Source organism: Nuphar pumila, chromosome 3 (genome assembly GCF_984573655.1).
Source record: "Nuphar pumila chromosome 3, dmNupPumi1.hap1.1, whole genome shotgun sequence".
In the NCBI taxonomy this organism is placed as follows: Eukaryota; Viridiplantae; Streptophyta; class Magnoliopsida; order Nymphaeales; family Nymphaeaceae; genus Nuphar; species Nuphar pumila.
Window position 1 is genome coordinate 44,437,783 of NC_143251.1, and position 14,700 is coordinate 44,452,482.

The following is a 14,700-nucleotide window of genomic DNA, read 5'->3' on the forward strand; positions in this document are numbered from 1 at the left end:
AAGCATTGGAATTGTATTATGCAGAGGATTATCCATCGGATATTGAGGCTGAAGACCAAAGGAAGAATAAGCAAAAACTAAAGATAAAGAAGAAGAAGGATGACGAAGAGAAGGAAAAGCAAAGAAATAAGGAGGAGAATGAAAAGCAAAGGAAAAGTTAATGGAAGAAGGCAGAGGAGAGGGAAAGACAAAAAAAGAATAAGGAGGACAAGGATGAAATTCCACTAGAGGGGGTGAATAATGAAATACGATAAAGATCGATAAAATAAAATAATCAGGCAATAAGGCACAACACATAAAACACAAAATTTATACTGGTTCGGTCAATACCCAGACCTACATCCAGTCCCCAAGCAAACCACTTGAGCTTTCCACTATAACATCTGAGTCACCGGATAAATAGTACAACACCCTCTTCCTCAGAGGTCTTCTTCTCTCAACAGAGAAGGGGCACACCCTCTTCCACTGAGGTCTTCTTCTCTCAACAGAGAAGGACAACACCCTCTTTCACAGAGGTCTTCTTCTCTCAATAGAGAAGGGCAACACCCTCTTTCACAGAGGTCTACTTCTTTCAACAAAGAAGGAAAACAGTGAATAACAGAGTTACAATACTTCCTATAGAACCTTCAAAATGCTATGAATGCACGAATGAAGGATTCTCAGAATGTTCTGTTTGTCACTCAGAGGATACTCTTTGTCAAAGAGCTATACTTGACTTTTTCTCTTTTCTTTCTTTTCTTTTTCTCTTTCTTTTTGAAGGCTCTCTTTTCAAATAATGAATAGGAATTTTTCTCGTTGTAAGCTCACATGTCTATTCCATTCCATGTTGAATAGTTTATTTGAGTGTGTTTATATAGCTTTTTAAAAAAATAGTCGTTACATTTTGAAATCGTAGCCTTTTTGAGATGTGAAATGATATGTCATTTCAAAAACATCTTTAGAGAAATTCGAAAAAGTCTTTTTCCATAAAAGTAAAATATAGGGTACACTAGTCGTTGTAATATTTTAGGTAATACATATTTTATGTAAAAAGTCTATTTCTTACAATAGTACATTGAACGTTGGATTATGGTTTTGTCTTTATTCTAATTAATGATTTGAGGTACATAAGTACTTCTTTACTTTAAATGAGTGTAAGTACAATGAGTGCTTTGAGATATTTATTTATACATAGTCATGTCAAGTGTTTTCTTTATGTTATGTTTTTCAAAGTCTTCAGAGAGAATGAGGACTACAAAAAAGTCGACATTCTTGAGAAGGATATTTAACAAGGATTTCTTACAGGAGGTATTTAATGCTATACAAAGAGAATGATGACTTCAAGTAAGTCGACATTCTATGGGTTTGTAAAAAGGTAACTAGAGTCTTTTCAAAACCTTTATTATATTTGTTTTCTTTGTGTAGCCGATTTTCATGTTTTGTCTTTTTCCTATATTTGAAAACATTTCTTTAAAGATGGTAACTAGAGTCTTTTCAAAATATATTATATTTGTTATGTAGCCGATTTCATGTTTTGTCTTTTTCCTACATTTCTTTTCATGTTGTCTTGTATATGATGTAAGGTACAATTATTATATTTTGAAATCATGTCAAAATACATTTTCATAAAGGGTTGTAAGAAGGTACAATTATTAGTTTTCAAAAAGGAGCTTTTTGAAACTATCGTATACTTTTATGATATAGCTTTTATGAATGAGTATGTAATATGCAATATGCATGTTCCTGAAGGTTCTGTTACATATGACTCTAAAGAAGAAAAAAATCTTCATCTTGAGGTAGCCGATCTCTTCAGTTGATCTTTAGGAATGCATGGCTCATCAAGCTTTTTCTTCAAGGAGTATGATTGCACTAGTTGTACTTGAACAGGAAGTCTCCATCCTTTTTGGGTGAGATATCCTTGCATCAAATACTCGTTAGATTTATGGCAAAACATATTCAGTCATAATATAACATTTTTCAAGAGGACATATTATCATATCATATAAAATCAAATACGACAGTGTATCATATTATGTGACATCAAAACAGAGTTTCTCAACATTCTCTCCCTTTTTTATGATGACAAAATATGCTCCCCCTGTCAAAAAGACATTATGCATAGAAATAGTAATATTATAAAATATTGAAAAATGTTTAAAGAGAGTATTTCTCCAATAATGAAGACAGGTTTTCTCCCCCTTTGTCATAGACAAAAAGGAAGGGATCAGAGTAAGAGAGTTATTACAGACCAATAATAAATATTACAGTCAAAAAATAAGTTTATCCCGAAGGTGGAGTAGGTTGATGTGTTCGGTTGACTTGATTCGACTGGAGAATCTGTAGAGTTTGCTGCAACGAGGCTTGACGGCGAAGAATACGATCCTGAGAACGCTGGACATCCATCAGAGCAGGAAAGTAATTAAAGGTGGATGTTGGATCTTCTTCATCAGAGTCGGGCAGGTGCAGGGACCTGAGATTGAAGGTAGTAGCATCGAGGACCTGAGAGGGATGGAGGATAACTTCATTGTGAAGGGGTACTTTGAAGTATTTTAGGATGGGAGTTATAAAACACCCGAAAAGAAGATGCTTGAATTTTTGATAACGAATAAAAAGGTCGAAAAGAATGTTGGACCAGTTTATCGGAGTAGAAGAAAATATTGCGTAGATAAGGAGAGAGATTTTTTTTGGTACTAATCTCTTGCGTGGAGGCTTGGAATAGATATTGTGGAGAAGAATCTGGGCAAGCAATTGAGCATGAGGTTGGAGATTCCTCATGTGCCAGGGAAGTTGGTAGCAGTTGGTGCAGAGAAGATTTTTTCGAAGTACCGATCGTTCGATTGGTACTATGTTGTTGAGGTCTGTACCGGTGGAAGGAAGGTTTAGAATACGACCTAATGAGGAAGCATGAAAGAACATCAGGCGTCCGCGTACTTTGGTGGTGATGGTAGTTTGTTCATGATCAGAAGAAAAATTTATGTAGAATAGTCGAACTAGTTCAGGATAGTAGGCAGCTTAGGATGAAGATCCTAGTAGGTGTTTGAGTTCGAGGAGATAGCTGTCTAGGTCAAATAACATGAAGTCTTCATAGTGAACCAACTTTCCTTCATGAATGGGTCGAGAACAAAGTAAGTTGTAGTCATGAAAAAGATCTGGATACCTAAGATCTGCGGCAGTGATTGCAGAGTTTGAGGAGGAAGCCATTACAAAAGGGAGTTGAGAGAGGAGGAACGAGTTTGAAAGTATGTATGAAGATAGTGAGCTACGAGTGGTATTGGTGAAGAATGAGCCAATCGATTAAATAGAAGAGAGAAAATAATTGTGACAATAATTGAATGACAATGGAAGTGAATGATTTTTGGATTGTAGTTTGAATAAGGAAATTTGTGAGTTGTAAGTTAAGGGGCTTGTGAATGACAAATCAAATCAATGGTGGAAGATAGTGTATCATATTGGTATGTAAGTTAAGAAGGACATAGATTTGAACAAATATATTATGGGAGAGTTTATCGAGTAGTGAGAAATGTCATGAATTGAGTATGGAGTGTCATATTGAAGAGAGTGAAGAAAATAATGGCCTAATAAAACAAACAACTTTTTCTACATGATATTACTTGATGTGGAAGCATTCCAAATTCGTGAAGAGTGATTTTGGAATAAGACAAACAAAGATGAGTGAGTGAGAGGCAATAATTTGTTATTTAATAAGTATATATATTTTGATGTGTGGAAAAAGAATGAATAGACATAAAGAAGGGTGATACGGATATGTGGTTTGAAAGATATGACATTTTTGAAAGAAAAGAATGCCTTAAAAAAATGTGTCATGATTAATGTGTCTTCACATTTGTGATTTCTATGAGTATACGTAAATATGAGAGGGACATACTTTGACTATGAATAGTGGTGAGAGAGATGATGAGACAAAAAGATATTCATGAGTGAAGAGTAATAATTGCTTACATAAGAATTATTTTTGTGGATATGCGTGGAAGGAGTGTGAGTAGTCATAGAGAGAAGTGAGATGACATATATGGATTTTTTAGTAGGATAAGAAGTAATAAAAAAATTCATGATTGATATGAGATGAAAGACATGAGATAAAGTTATGATTGACATGAATTAATGTTTATTTGATAAACATATTTTTAAAGAAACTCGATTTGAGGAAGTTCATAGTTTTTAGAGAATAAAGTTAAGTTTTAAACTAGTAAAGGAGTCACAAACACGAATTGACAAGAATAGAGGCTCAATTCTTATGAGAGAGAGAGAGAAAGTACTAAAGGTACTAATGAGAATAAAAAAATATGAAAGACAAGGTTTTAATGAGTCTCGATTGGAGAGAGATATAAAATATATGAGAAGGAGCTTCGTATAATATATATATATAGAGAGAGAGATAAAAAGGTGATACAAAACGTACTAATGGGTGGAGTACAAGTGTTTTTATGATACTTTTTGTAAAAGATGTAAAGCATGAAGAGATGATAATAGATAGTTCTTTAGGCTATGATATAAAAGATGATATAGTAAAAATTTACGTGAGATATAATAGAGTGTACGTAATCTATGATATATCAAATGATATAGTAAAAATTTACGTGAGAACATAGCAACTAGATCTTTAGAGAAAGGTAAAAGAACCAAAATAAACATTCGATTTTAACTAATAATTTGAAAAACAAGAGTTCTCAAAAACTAATATGTTATCATGTTGAAGGTGAGTCAATTTTATCGTAAAAGAGGTTTTCACAAAAGGACAAAAATAATAAAGGAGTTATGAGATGAGTGATGTGAACAATGTTATGATAGCTTTTAATATAATTAGTTTTTATGGATATGAGTGAAAGGAGATAGGACAAGGAGTCATAATGGATGTGTACTTGAAAAGATGACAAGTTGAAAGACATAAAGAATGTGTCTTATAAGAGTTTAAAGTGTACGTGAATATGGAAACCTAGTTTGACTAACAAAAAATCGATAAGAAGAAAAACTTTTAAAATAAGATTTTAACAAAACTTATAAGAAGTATTATAATAAGTGTGATTAATTTATAAGTCACTTAGTTTGCATATTCCTAGTTCTCTTCTAATTCGTGTAAAGTCTTCATGTTTCAATGGTTTAGTGAATATGTCTGCTAACTGTTGATTAGTGGGTATGAATTCTAGTTTAATTATGTTGTTTAAGACTTGTTCTCTTAAGAAGTGGTGTCTTATTTGAATGTGCTTAGTTCGTGAGTGTAAAATAGGATTCTTAGATAAGTTTATAGCACTCGTATTATCACAGAAAATAGTTGTATTTTCAAATTTTAAACCAAAATCTTTTAAGGTTTGTTTCATCCAGATAACTTGTGTACAGGCTAGGCTAGCAGCAATGTATTCGGCTTCAGTAGTTGATAAGGATACACAGTTTTGTTTCTTACTGAACCATGATACAAGTGAGTGCCCTAACATATGACATGTTCCACTTGTGCTTTTTCTGTCAGATTTACTTCCAGCAAAGTCAGCATCGCTGTATGAGATTAAATCAAATGTAGAGGATTTTGAATAGAATAATCCAAAATCAACTGTGTCTTTTAAATATCTCATTATTCTTTTTACAGCCTTAAGATGTGATTCTTTTGGATTTGACTGAAATCTAGCACACAAGCAAACACTGAACATAATATCTGGACGGCTAGCAGTTAAATAGAGAAGTGATCCTATCATACCTCGGTATACCTTTGTATCAACAGACTTACCATCTTCATCTTTGTCCAAAACAGTAGTAGTGCTCATAGGAGTAGATTTTGAAGCAGTTGAGTTCATGTTGAACCTCTTCAGAAGTTCACGAGCATACTTAAACTGATTGATGAAAACTCCATCCTTGGTTTGCTTAATATGCAGTCCAAGAAAGTAGGTGAGTTCTCCCATCATACTCATTTCAAATTCTTTCTGCATGGACTTAGAGAATTCTTCACAAAGAGTGTTGTTAGATGATCCAAAGATGATATCGTATATATATATTTGAACAATTAAGGTATGATTATTCACTATTTTTACAAATAATGTAGAGTCTGCTTTGCCTACAAAAAAGTCAGTTTTTAACAAAAAGGTTTTAAGTCTATCATACCAAGCACGAGGTGCTTGTTTTAAACCATACAAAGCACGTTTGAGTTTGAAAACATGATCTGGATATTGTTCATTTTCAAATCCTGGAGGTTGTTTTACATAAACTTCTTCATTTATAAAACCATTTAGAAAAGCACTTTTAACATCCATTTGATATAATTTGAAATCCATATAGCTTGCATATGCTAAAAACATTCTAATAGATTCAAGTCTAGCAACATGAGCAAATGTTTCATCAAAATCAATACCTTCCTCCTGGTTGTATCCTTGAGCTACTAGTCTTGCCTTGTTTCTTATAACATTACCTGTTTCATCTAGCTTGTTTCTGAAGATCCATCTTGTACCAATGATTGGATGATCCTTTGGTCTTGGTACAAGATCCCAAACTTCATTCCTTTGGAATTGATTCAGTTCTTCAGTCATGGCTAGCATCCAGAACTCATCGATGATGGCTTCATCAATCTTCTTTGGTTCAAGTTGAGAAATGAATGCCATATTTGCAATCCGTTCTAGCTGAGCTCTAGTCGGAACCCCCTTTGTCAGTTCTCCCAAAATCTGCTTTTGAGGATGATCTTTGATATCGACAAATGTTCTTTGATGATCATCTTCATTAGACTTAGCTGTGTTATCTAAAAATAAATCTGTACTTTCAACATTATCATCGTTAGTTTGCTTATGAACAGATTGATCAATAGATTCACAGAAACTAACATGCATAGATTCTTCAATAGACTTAGAACACTTATTGAAAACTCTGTATGCTTTACTATGACTTGAATATCCTAAAAATATGCCTTTAATAGATTTAGCATCAAATTTATCTAGGCTATCTTTTGTGTTAAGGATAAAGCATTTACAACCAAAGACTTTGAAATAGTCTATTCTTGGAGTTCTGTCATAGAATAGTTCATAGGGAGTTTTATTTAATAAGGGTCTAATGAGAACTCTATTAGTTATGTAGCATGCAGTATTAACAACTTCTGCCCAAAAAGATTTAGCAAGATTATTGTGTTGGAGCATAGTTCTAGCAGATTCCTGAAGGGTTCTATTCTTTCTTTCTACTACACCATTTTGAGGTGCAGCTCTAGGAAAGACAAAGTTATGAGAAATACCATGCAAGTTACAAAAATTTTCAAAAAGTTCATTTTCAAATTCTCCTCCATGGTCACTACGGATTTTAACAATAGAACAAGATTTTTCATTTTGTAATTTTTTACATAAAATTTCAAATTGACAAAACGTATCACTTTTGTTTTTCAAAAATATCACCCAAGTAAATCTTGAGTAGTCATCTACAATGACAAAAACGTATTTATTGTGATTATGACTAGCTATCCTAGAAGGACCAAAAAGATCCAGGTGGAGAAGCTCTAAAGGTCTTTTGCTTGAAATGATATTTTTTTGATTTGAAAGAAGATTTTGACAGTTTTCCTAATTGACATGCATCACAAAAATAATCCTTTTTAAAAGATATTTTGGGTAACCCACGTACTAACTTATCTTTAGCTAATTTAGACATGTATTTAGAATTGACATGACCCATTCTCATGTGCCATAGATGTTGAGAGTCATTATTAGCTATGAGACAATGTTCTGTGATGTTTTCTAGGTATAGTTCATATATATTATTTTTTCTTATACCTTTTAAGATAATATTTTCGTTGGTGTCTGCTATAAGACAAGCATTATGATTAAAGCTAATTTTATAACCTGTATCACACATTTGACTAATACTTAGAAGGTTATGTTTTAAGCCTTTAATCAAGAGAACGTCTTTGATAAGAGGTTTATCTATATTTCCAATATTACCAATACCTATTATCAAACCTTTGTTGTTATCACCAAAGGTGACGGTTCCTCATTCTTTTTTATGAAGAACAGCAAAGAGGTCTGAATGTCCAGTCATGTGTTTTGAACATCCACTGTCTAGAATCCATCTGTTCTTCTTGTTTGGAGCCTGCAAATCATTAAGTAAAATTTCTTTTTGGTACCCAATCGGGTCCCTTTTTGTTAGACCTTGGAACCCATATCCATTTGGATTTGGGTTTGTCTACAACCTTAGAGGAGTTAAAAAAATTAACATTATAATACTCCTTATTTGGTTCAGACAAACTTTTCACAAAAAGTGGTCTTTTGATTCATACAAGAAGGCTTGTTGAAATGAGAGTAGCCAATACCATTCTTGTTGGCGGTTTCTGCTTCTTCATCATTTGACTCTTCACTGGTGGATGATTCTGAATCATCCCATTGAGCATGCAGAGCCTTTTTCTTGAAGAACCTTTTATTTGGTTCCTCAGACTTGGATTTTCTTTTGAGAAGAGGACAGTCACGTCTCAGGTGACCTGGCTTATTATACTGGTAGCACATAGAATCTTCTTTTAGGTCTTTTCTTTCTTTGTGCTTATTTGAAAGTCGGTTCCTTCTCATAAAGCGCTGAAATTTTCTAGTGAGTAGCGCAATCTCAGTTTGTTTTTCTGAGTCTTTATCCTCAGAAAGGGCTGGGAAGGCTAGAGTTTTCTTCAAGGGTTGTTCTTCTTCCCTTCTTTCTTTCATGTGGACTTCATAGGCCATAAGATTGCCTATTAAGTCGTCCAGAGTAAGCTTAGATAAATCTTGAGCTTCTTCAATAGTTGTAGTCTTTTTCTCCCAATCAATTGTGAGAGATCTCAAGATTTTCTTCACCTTTTCTGTCTGGGAATATGTTACACCCAGAGATTTCAGATCGTTGGTGATGTTGGTGAATCTGGTAAACATCTCTGTGATGGGTTCATCTTTGTTCATTTTGAACAACTCATATTTTTTGACAAGAGATGAGATTTTGGCTTCTTTCACTTTGTTGGTTCCTTCATGAATAACCTCTAAAGAATGCCAAATATCATATGCAGATTCACATATAGATATCCTATTGAATTCGTTCTGATCAATGGCACAATATAAGGCATTCATAGCCTTTGCATTTAGGTTTGCCATTTTCTTTTCTTCATCAGACCATAAGTTATAGTCCGCAGATGGAGATGTGTATGGATGTTCAACAATTTTCCATACAGCAAAATCTATGGACTTGAGAAATATAGCCATTCTGCACTTCCAGTATCCATAGTTGGAGTCGTTGAAGAAAGGAGGACGAGATGCGTGTTGACCTTCAATATCACGAGCATAAGAGGTAGATGCCATTTGTGCTGGAAGACTTGTTATGTCGAAACCAGCAAACCTGCTCTGATACCAAATGAAATTCCACTAGAGGGGGGGTGAATAGTGAAATACGATAAAGATCGATAAAATAAAATAATCAGGCAATAAGGCACAACACATAAAACACAGAATTTATACTGGTTCGGTCAATACCCAGACCTACATCCAGTCTTCAAGCAAACCACTTGAGCTTTCCACTATAACATCCGAGTCACCGGATAAATAGTACAACACCCTCTTCCTCAGAGGTCTTCTTCTCTCAACAGAGAAGGGGCACACCCTCTTCCACAGAGGTCTTCTTCTCTCAACAGAGAAGGACAACACCCTCTTTCACAGAGGTCTTCTTCTCTCAACAGAGAAGGGCAACACCCTCTTTCACAGAGGTCTACTTCTTTCAACAAAGAAGGAAAACAGTGAATAACAGAGTTACAATACTTCCTATAGAACCTTCAGAATGATATAAATGCACGAATGAAGGATTCTCAGAATGTTCTGTTTGTCACTCAGAGGATACTCTTTGTCAAAGAGCTATACTTGACTTTTTCTCTTTTCTTTCTTTTCTTTTTCTCTTTCTTTTTCAAGGCTCTCTTTTCAAATAATGAATAGGAATTTTTCTCGTTGTAAGCTCACACGTCCATTCCATTCCATGTTGAATAGTTTATTTGAGTGTGTTTATATAGCTTTTTAAAAAAGTAGTCGTTACATTTTGAAATCGTAGCCTTCTTGAGATGTGAAATGATATGTCATTTCAAAAACATCTTTGGAGAAATTCGAAAAAGTCTTTTTCCATAAAAGTAAAATATAGGGTACACTAGTCGTTGCAATATTTTAGGTAATACATATTTTATGTAAAAAGTCTATTTCTTATAATAGTACATTGAACGTTGGATTGTGGTTTTGTCTTTATTCTAATTAATGATTTGAGGTACATAAGTACTTCTTTACTTTAAATGAGTGTAAGTACAATGAGTGCTTTGAGATATTTATTTGTACATAGTCATGTCAAGTGTTTTCTTTATGTTGTGTTTTTCAAAGTCTTCAGAGAGAATGAGGACTACAAGAAAGTCGACATTCTTGAGAAGGATATTTAACAAGGATTTCTTACAGGAGGTATTTAATGCTATACAAAGAGAATGATGACTTCAAGTAAGTCGACATTCTATGGGTTTGTAAAAAGGTAACTAGAGTCTTTTCAAAACCTTTATTATATTTGTTTTCTTTGTGTAGCCGATTTTCATGTTTTGTCTTTTTCCTATATTTGAAAACATTTCTTTAAAGATGGTAACTAGAGTCTTTTCAAAACATATTATATTTGTTATGTAGCCGATTTCATGTTTTGTCTTTTTCCTATATTTAAAATCATTTCTTTAAAGATGGTAACTAGAGTCTTTTCAAAATATATTATATTTGTTATGTAGCCGATTTCATGTTTTGTCTTTTTCCTACATTTCTTTTCATGTTGTCTTGTATATGATGTAAGGTACAATTATTATATTTTGAAATCATGTCAAAATACATTTTCATAAAGGGTTGTAAGAAGGTACAATTATTAGTTTTCAAAAAGGAGCTTTTTGAAACTATCGTATACTTTTATGATATAGCTTTTATAAATGAGTATGTAATATGCAATATGCATGTTCCTGAAGGTTCTGTTACATATGACTCTAAAGAAGAAAAAAATCTTCATCTTGAGGTAGCCGATCTCTTCAGTTGATCTTTAGGAATGCATGGCTCATCAAGCTTTTTCTTCAAGGAGTATGATTGCACTAGTTGTACTTGAACAGGAAGTCTCCATCCTTTTTGGGTGAGATATCCTTGCATCAAATACTCGTTAGATTTATGGCAAAACATATTCAGTCATAATATAACATTTTTCAAGAGAACATATTATCATATCATATAAAATCAAATACGACAGTGTATCATATTATGTGACATCAAAACAGAGTTTCTCAACAAAGGAAAGGCAATTGAAGAATAAAGAGGAGGAGGATATGAGGGAAATGCAAAAGATGTTGATGGGGCATAAAGTTATGCGAATGAGGATAAAGCAAATGAAGGAGGCGGAGGAGAGTGAAAGGCAAAAAATGAATAAGGACGTAGAGGAGGAGAGGCAAAGGAAATTGACAAAATATGAGGAAGAGAAGGAAAGGAAGAAGCTCCAGGATAAGGAAGAAAAGGAAAGGCGGAGGAGAGAGAAGGAGTTTGAGGAAGATAAGGAAAAGCAAATGAAGGAAAAAGAGGATGAGGAAAAGAAAGAGAAAGGAAGGAGAAGGAGGACGGGGAAGAAAAGGAAAGAGAAAGGAAGAAGCAGGAGGAGGAAGATGAGGAAAGGAGAAGGAAAAAATATGAGGAAGAGAAGCAAAGGCGACGTAATGAGGAGGAGGCTGAGGAAAAGAAGGAAAAGGAAGGAGAAGGAGTACAAGGAAGATAACGAAAGAGAAAGAAAGAAGCAGAGGGAGGAAGAGGAGGAAAATAGAAGGAAAAAATATGAGAAAGAGAAGCAAAGGCGATGGAAGGAGGAGGAGGTTGAGAAAGAGAAGGAAAAGCAAAGGAAGGAGAAGGAGTACGAGGAAGAGAAGAAAAGAGAAAGGAAAAAATAGGAGGAGGAATTGAAGAAAAAGGAAAGAAAAAAGTATGAGGAAGAGAAGGAAAGGGAAAGAAATGAACAAATTGAAAAGCAGATGACAGAGGTGATGAAACTAGGGACTGTAATAGAAGAAAAGCAGTGGGAGGCAGTGGACCAACAAGAAAGGCCTAGGTTGAAGGGATGGGTTGAAGAGAAGAAAAGTGTGACTAAGGTACATAAATTCGTCCTGTCTGTCAAGATTTAATGTGTTAGCGATTATTATGTATAGCGATTTTTTTATAGCGATTATTGTGATAGGTATTATTATGTATAGCGATTATTGTGATAGTGTGTGTGCAACCAATATTATTTATAGAGATTAGTAGAATATTATTTATAAGTACAAATGAGACTAATTTACAATTGGTACGGATAATATGCTATTTTGTGTTACAGGGAGGTCAGAAGAGAAGTAGAGTACCAGGTGAAAAGCTCGGAGGGTGGTGTCAGTGGCTTGTAGTTCTGTCGTGGTATGGTTAGCATGGTGTATATCAGAAGGATCGATTACAAAATATGCACTTTGGTGGCCTTCTGGACCAGCATTATTTTGAAACATGTTGGAACACCATGACCCACTTGGTAAATAAGTGGAATGATAAGACGAACACATTCCAGTTTGATTCTTTTGAGATCACCATGACCCTAGAAGAAGTGGCGCGAATCACTGGCCTTAAGTGCGATGACAGTGTTGTCCTATTACGGGATTCAAACTATAACGTAAGGGAAAAACGCATGACCCTTCTAGGAATGTCGATGGACGACTAGAGTCAATGTATTTCTGGTGGAATCAATTCCACATCAATAAAAGTCTCTTCTTTTTATAAAAAATGGGAAGGTCGGTCCGCTACTTGTGCATCTGAAAGAGTTGACCAAGAGTTGCACGACTTCCTTCTTTATTTTTTTGGTCTTACTTTATTTTTCGATTGTTCTGGTTCGAGAATAAGTTACATATGGTTGCAGTACCTAGAAGACTTAGACATAGTTGACAATTATGCATGTGGTCCGCTATGTTCGCACACTTGTACAGTCAATTTTATCGTGCGAGTAAGGGTACAAAAACTATCGAGGGGTTTTGGTCATTTGTTCAAGCATTTGTTTATTACATATTTAATACTTGCATACTAATCTCATTGAAGGTTGTAGTGTTACTAATATAATGTTTTTGTAGGCTTGGGCGTGGGAACATATTATCCCATTGTGTCCTCAGTGTGACCTTGCAATTTATGATTTTCCAAAGATCGGTTGGTGGGCTAGAATAAATGTCACAGTGCATAATGCTAAGTTCATTTTAGATGGACTGCAACTAAATAAGGTAAATTGTATAAAATTGTTTACAATCGATTCAGCATTTATCATTTAGTATTATAAATCGTTGAAATGTTTAGCATTCTTAAGTAATCATCGCTGCAGGATTTTGTCTTCGTTAGCACAAATCGTTGTCGCCATAGCATTTATCTTTTAGTACTGTAAATATTAATAATTGTAAGCATTCTTAGTAACAGTCATTATAATATATTTAACACTCGTTATTAAAAAAAATTACCAATGTACAGGTTGTGTGGAGACCGTATGGAGATGAGGAGGACGAGGACCAAGAGGTTGTTGTTGGGGCTGCGAGATTGTCTGACCGCGATATCTGACTGTTTTGCAATTATAAAGCCGAGTTGCAGCATGGTAGTCGAGTTTTCCTACAATTTGGCTTGGGACAGTCTATGCCAAAGAAGCCTTTGAAAGTGAGAAGGAAGATGAATAGTGGTGGGGATAGGAACGTGAATTGGCACGAACACTACATGGATGAATTAGTTATTTGGAACACAGAAGGTGTATGTGCCATAGCGTATGATTATAAAGGGCGACAATTTGATCCCTTTTATTTCCAAAGATATTGGGAACCTATGCGGCGAAATATGAAGATTATAAAAATTGGGAACCCATGTGTCCCAACTGCCCTCCTTCATGTCGCATCCCAACATCTACAATCCGTCCATCGTCTCCCTTCGGCTACAATAATGATTCTCTTAGTAACAGTATACGATGGAGAGTGAATATAACTTACAAAAGAGAACGTTGTCTCCCCCGCAAGGTTCGAGTTGTTGGAGAGGGAGAATAAGAACTTATGAAAGAAGGTAAGAAATATGAGGAGACAATTGCACTCACTAGTAGAGATGATGACCAGTGTTTACAATACGATCGAGGGAACCAAGAGGCCACCGAGGATAGACAGTCCACCAAGAAAAATAAAGAGATGAGTTGTCTGTCATATTTCATCTGAATCGTCAAGTGATACTAAATAAACCATAGCTATTCTTTTTATCCCTATAATTATTTGTTGTAATTCTGTAAGTATTTGCCTATATGTAACATTCTTTAATAGTTTAATTTTTTTTAGTACTTCTAACACACATGTTCTGTTGAACAGATCGTTGTAACACAAGATCCATAGATTACAAGGAAACGAACAACGCGATCCATCTAGGATTAATATGATATACATAGATTTCTAATAGATTTTGTAGAGTGTGTACACCAATTTTTGTATGCAAATTTTGTAAAACTATACAAAAGATTAAAATCTTGCAAATCTTGAAAATTGTAGTAAAGCGTAACCTATGTAAATTTAAATCGCAAAGATTTTGTAGAGTGGTATTGCTCAACCTCCGTGATTGAAAATCGCAAAATTAGATTTGCGATGTATGTGGTCAACAAAGGCTTGTAATGTTTGAAATGATAAAAGTCAACATCGATAAGAAATGTTTGTTGTTCCGCTATCGCTGTGTTGCTCACCCTTAGTGA